Below are 6,304 nucleotides of genomic sequence, written 5' to 3'. Positions count from 1 at the left end.
TTTTCCGTTAATGGCCCTTTACCTGCTGAAATTACCGGGCCACAACTGGCCCGGCAAAATGCCATATTTCTGTCTTTACCATTGCCAGCAAAATGCCAATAAGTTGCAGGAAATATACCAATACCACTGATTCGGATAGAATGACGGCTCTATTCATGTACTCGATCTGCACAGTCTTGTTAGCCCATAGATGGTTGTTAGAAGTCTATAAATATGCTTTGTTTTGTCATTTTTTACTGTGAATGTAATAACAATAACAAAACACAGCACATCAATGGACTTTTCAACCCATGCTGGCGGCAAGACGTGCGCAAATAAAGCAAAGGGCAATGCTGTCAAGCTGTACATTAGCAATATGCATATGCGTAATTATCAAATTCATCAGTAAAATGCAATTGAAATGCTAATCACATTTGTCGTGTAACTTATCTGGCAAGTAAAGGCAGTGGTTTTGACAGAATATCGTCATCAACGCAGTTATAGCGGGCACAACAACAATACAGTAATATATATTAAAAACAAAACAAATGTAAAGCTTCCAAACAGCAACGACTCATTACCGAAACATTACAGAAACGTACGCTTTGTTTTCAGTTGCTCACTGTTTTATTTTATTTGTACAGCGTTCTAAATTTCACACTCGAGACATGATGACCAAAGGCAGGAATGTTTCTTGTTCACTTCCCAGTAAACCTCCGTAGGATTGTCTTGATTCTGTCATTTCTCTGTTCGCATCCGCAACGTTGAGATAACGCTTCTTTTCTTTGTCCTGACGTCGTAGCCTACGGTAAGCCATTGAAACTCTCAAGTCCTCCTGCCGTTCACCTCTTGAAACATGAAAGCAAACGAGTTTTGTTGGTTTTAATTCATTATTCCATATCACACACACACACACACACACACACACACACACACACACACACACACACACACACACACACACACACACACACAACCAAACAACCAAACAAACGCAAGCATACACGCAGGCATGCAAGCAAACAGCACACGCACGCACGCACGCGCGCGCGCTCACACACACACACGCGCACACACACACGCGCACACACACACACACACACACACACACACACACATACACACACAGAGGCATTCTCACAGAGAGGACGACTTCTTGTAATCTATCATATTTTCTGAACTGACTAAAATGCCAAGCAAAAGTAAGGGGTCAACAGGAATATGTATTTTGATCTAACCTGCGAAGCTTACGTTGTCTCGGACAGCTCTCTTGCGTTTCTCTCAGGAACTGAGACCCAGGCGAGCTGCATCTTATCCAGTTGGGCAGTCAGACACTTGCACAAATCTTTGTCCTGGAGTGAATAGACACATACTCAATGTCAACATTCACAAGATGCAATTTGTTTGGTTACAAGTAAGCTTATGGTAATGCCTATGGTGCTTTTCTTTTGACAGAGACAAAACAAACTCAATCACACAAAGAAAGGAAAAAGGCACACACACACACACACACACACACACACACACACACACACACACACACACACACACACAACCGCGCGCGCGGGCGCACACACACACACACACACACACAACCGCGCGCGCGGGCGCACACACACACACACACACACACACACACACACACACACACACACACACACACACACACGCGCGTGCGCGCGCAGATTCTTTCTTACAGAGAGGACGACTTCTTAAAGTCTATTATATTTTGCGAACTGACTCAAACGTCCAGCAGAAGAAAGTTGAAAAAAAGACCGACAACGGAGGAAAAGAACAAGAAGATACTAGATCTAACGCCGTTGCGACGACCTGCTCACACAACTGTTTGTGAAACTCACCACGCTTGCTTCTAGCCGGAGGAGATCGGACGCGTACTGAAATCGAAGAAGGTGCTTTGGAAATTCCTTGAAGTTGAATGCAAAACAAATAACCGGACATCTGCAGAACCACCGCGGGCCGGATTTAGTTGACAATGCGTCATCATCACGAGTGACGTCAAGATATTTCGACATTTGTTTGTACATTACGTCACTCCAAGTGAGAAAGTCATACCGCTGTGCTGTCGCAGATCTTCTTGCCAGCAATTATCCAGCATTGGCCCACTGCTGGCGTGCCAGCAAAAACCCACCTATAATTGCCAGCAAATCGCCACCTATGGCCCAATGCTGGCAAACAAGCACTGGGCCACCAATGGCGTGCCAACAGTGGGCCAATTAAGGCATTTTACTGGCCGACAATATTACTGGAATGCCAGAGATGGGCCAGTGATGGCAAGCCATAACTGGGCCTTTGTTGGCAAACCATAATTGGCCCAGTGTTGGTTTTTTTATGGCCAGCTTTACCAAACTTGCCAGCAAAAAGCCAGCAGTGGCCCAGTTCTGGCATGTTTATTGGGTGTGGTGGGCAGCAGCATGGTGGAACGCTTAGATAAGATTGTCTTTGATGCCCGCGTTTTTGTTTTTCTTTTAATGTTGGTCAGTGTCTAGTCGTTGGGTAACATTTCCCGTTGCTGTGTATTAGTGCAGCATTTATGACTTTTTCATGGTTTTATTTGTTTTCTTCGCATTTGCGTTCTTTTCTTTCAGAAGTGTTTTTCGTGGTGTGTTTATGACCTCTTTTTTGGTCAAATTGAATTCATTTAGTGTATATTTTTACACAATTTTGGCAGAGGTTGTTGTTGTTGTTTCGCATAGTGGGGGGTTGAGCGTTTCTTCTGAAGTGGGATGTATTGTAGATATCAGTGGTTGTTGGGTGTGGTGAGGTGGGCCGAGGCGGTTCCGTTTGTGTTGGCACTCAATTCGTTAGGCTGTCTGTTGTTGTTGTTGGTGTACTTGTATCTGCATAGTTGTAGTTTGTTGATGGTGTACGAGTTCTCACTGTTGTTTCAGTTGTTGTGGTGGTATACATTGAGAGGTGTTGGTTTTATTAACACGCGGTGTTCACCGTTTGTGTTCAAATGTTTTTAGCAAATTGTTTCAATACTTAGGGGTATTGAGTACCGCTGTTGTAAGTCAACACGTGTACCGGTATTGTTGAGGAGAGGTTTTGGGTGTCTCTGGGTGCTTTTCCACACTACTGAGGATCGCACGAAGGCAATTGCTACATGGTTGGACCCTTGCTGGCCCGTACGGACCGATCAATCATAGGGGGTAAAATATCAAAGGTCTGCCAAACCCAGCAAATGCAGTAGGCAGCCCAGAGTTCCCGAAGTACCTCTCCCAATTATAGTACTTTTCGGCAATATTTACAGTTTCAAATTGCTAGGATAGCTTCTTTGTGATTTTATAGAGGTGTTCTGGGGAAACTGAAAGGTAGCCTCGTCAGGGGACAACTATTCAAACCCATATCCTCATCACTTTGTTTCTCGATTGAGAATAATCATTTATAGATGACTATTTTTCCTTTCCCTTGTTTGGGTGTATTTGTCCTCTCAGTGATTGAGGCTTATGTAAGGCTTGGTGATCCCTTTAGAATGAAAAAATGTTGCACGCTATTTTTGGCTGTGAAAGTGAAACGTACCTTGTTTTGGGTCCTTCACTGGCTTCAGCAAAAGGGGGCAGTGGTGGCGAGTATCCCTCACACTGTGTGCTGCAGCTGTCGTCGCTGCCTGTCCCGCTTTGAATCACATTTCTGTCAGATATAATAGGACGCAATACTTATTCCAATGGTTGGAAGCACAAAGAGACCGCAGAACAATCCTCCAGTTCTAGATCTAGATCTAACACGATTTCAGTGCTCAAGAATAGTGTTGGTCACACAACTATCACTCTTTGTATTAGAAACATGCTAAATGCATCCATAAATATCATGATGAAAATAACAGAAGTGAATAGTCAAGAAGTCACGGTGGAAGTAGCGTAGAACAACAAAACTATAATAAATGGGCATTTGAACTTGCTAGCTCCGTAAATTTAGGTATGTTACAAAGTGCGCACGCAGCTCAATTTTTGACGTCATTGAAAATGGCCCCCCATTATTTTTCTGATCACTCACACTGGCTCAGTTTTGGGGTCCTCTTTTCTATTCTTTTCCAAATTTACATCACATGGGCACCCTGTCGAAGACGTAGAGCACATTCTTGACTTTAAGATTGAGAAAGATGGCGAGTCCAACACTGTCGAGCTCGCCGGCCAGAATATCGGGCGAAGAAGACACACAAGAGGTACTTTTATAAAACAATTTATAGCCTTTGAACTCTTATGAGACCCCTCTGAACAGTTAGTTTGACCATTTTCCTGCTGTTTCCCAAAGTTTCAAGTCGATAAAGCGATGCGAAGTACCTTTTAACGGATGCGCCGCTTTGCGCCCGGATTGTCACCATCCAACATGGCGGTCGGTAAAGTTCGTCTGCTCTCAGTTTCATACTAACTTACTAAAAAAAAAAAAAAAATTTTTTTTTTTTTTTTTTACAGTTGTTTAATAGAGCTCTGAACCTTTCTTTTGATACCAAATTGAACAATATTGATAAACAAATGTGTGGGTTACAGTTCAGGGCCGGACTACCAGGGGGGTTATGGGGGTTGCGCAACCCCCCCCCCCCCCCCCCCCCCCTAGCCTAAACATGTACCTCATTTATTTAAAACATTTTTTATTATTGTTTATTGTATGCAAGGAGCTACCATTTTGCTATCTCAGAATATGACCTACCCATCAGCTTCAGGGGGCTTCGCCCCCTGACCCCCACTGGCAACCCCCCCCCCCTCCTCTTAGTCCGGCCCTGCAGTTAATTTTAGCTGAAAAATGTCAAAAATGGTTTCAATTTATCCTCGTTGTCTCTATTACGAATTTTATTACTTTAAAAATTCATACCTCGGGTTACACTTATCCAATCTCAAAGTTATATACCATTGGAATGATGATTTTCTGCTCTTTCAAGTGATATAGATCAAAACGTTAAATGAAGATTTTGAATTTTTTTGTAACATACCTAGTAAATTAATGCAAGTGCACATTGGAATACCCAAATCAGTCAGAAAATCTGTGTTGTCGTTGTAAATTCCCATACACCTATTGAGAGAGAGTCATTTCAGACCGGAACGCAAAACTGCCAACAACAAAAATGAAACAAACAAACAAACCAACTTACTGTTGCTTCAGATAGTTGAACACGTCGGCAGCTCTCATCGCCATTTTCCCCGACAAAGGCCAGGGAAATAATGATACAATAAGCTTAGTTCTGATTGGTTAATCGCTGTCATGATTACAAAAGGGTGAACGCGATTGGCTAATGGACATAGAGCGCTAAACCATGCAAACTCGTTTTGAGGCTTGCAAGGAAGTAAGTCCAGTGCAAACCTGAAAACCAAAAGTCCCTGGACTTGCTTCCATTTGCCGATTTTTATCCTTCGATTAAAATTTTTTTAGTGGACTTACTTCTTCAAAAAGTCCATAAATATTGATCGCACATCTTAGAAATTTTGACACAAGATGCGCCTTTTCCCCCTCTGCATTATGATATATGAAAATCTCAATTTTACCAAATTTGGACTTACTGCCTTCTGCCAATACACAGCAGAATTGTTTAAGTCATAATGACAGTCTTCAAAAGTGTTGCTCATCAAAAGGAAAATCTGCAACAAGTTCAATGGAAAAACAAAATGATGAGAAACAGGGAAAAAAAGACAACAAAAGTACAGTTTTGCAGCAGGCACTAGTGGCATCTAGACATGGTTCTTATGGTGTAAAAACCCGCATGCAAAGATAATGCAATAAAAATAAACCAGAAAACAGAAACAGGAGAATTTTTTGTTTGTTTATTCGTTTGCTTAACGCCCAGCCAACCACGAAGGGCCATATCAGGGCGGTGCTGCCTTGACATATAACGTGCGCCACACACAAGACAGAAGTCACAGCACAGGCTTCATGTCTCACCCAGTCATATTATTCTGACACCGGACCAACCAGTCCTAGCACTAACCCCATAATGCCAGACGCCAGGCGGAGCAGCCACTAGATTGCCAATTTTAAAGTCTTAGGTATGACCCGGCCGGGGTTCGAACCCACGACCTCCCGATCATGGAGGGGCGGACGCCTTACCACTAGGCCAACCGTGCCGGTCTAGAAACAGGAGAAGGAGAAAGAGTTAAAGCAAAGAGAGAGGGAGAGAGTTAAAGCAGAGAGAGAGAGAGAGAGAGAGAGAGAGAGAGAGAGAGAGAGAGAGAGAGAGAGAGAGAGAGAGAGAGAGAGAGAGAGTCAAAGGGAGAGAGAAAGGGAGACAAAGATAGTAAGGGAAAGGGGATTGGAGATTTGGTTGTTTTTTGACGTACATTCAACCAATATGGGTAATCTTAAACTTTACCGCGAG

General features: G+C 43.1%; 1 long non-coding RNA gene across 1 annotated transcript; it reads right to left on the bottom strand.

Moving 5' to 3' along the window:
* On the bottom strand, positions 1–2,401 carry LOC138950061 (uncharacterized). The gene is made up of 2 exons (XR_011450475.1): positions 1,218–2,401; positions 1–827 (listed from the first exon to the last, which is right to left on the bottom strand). It is a non-coding gene; the product is annotated as an uncharacterized lncRNA (long non-coding RNA).
* Between the last annotated feature and the right edge of the window lie 3,903 nt (positions 2,402–6,304).

The sequence above is a fragment of the Littorina saxatilis genome, linkage group LG1 (assembly GCF_037325665.1).
Source record: "Littorina saxatilis isolate snail1 linkage group LG1, US_GU_Lsax_2.0, whole genome shotgun sequence".
NCBI lineage: Eukaryota > Metazoa > Mollusca > Gastropoda > Littorinimorpha > Littorinidae > Littorina > Littorina saxatilis.
This window is presented reverse-complemented; position numbering and strand designations above follow the sequence as displayed.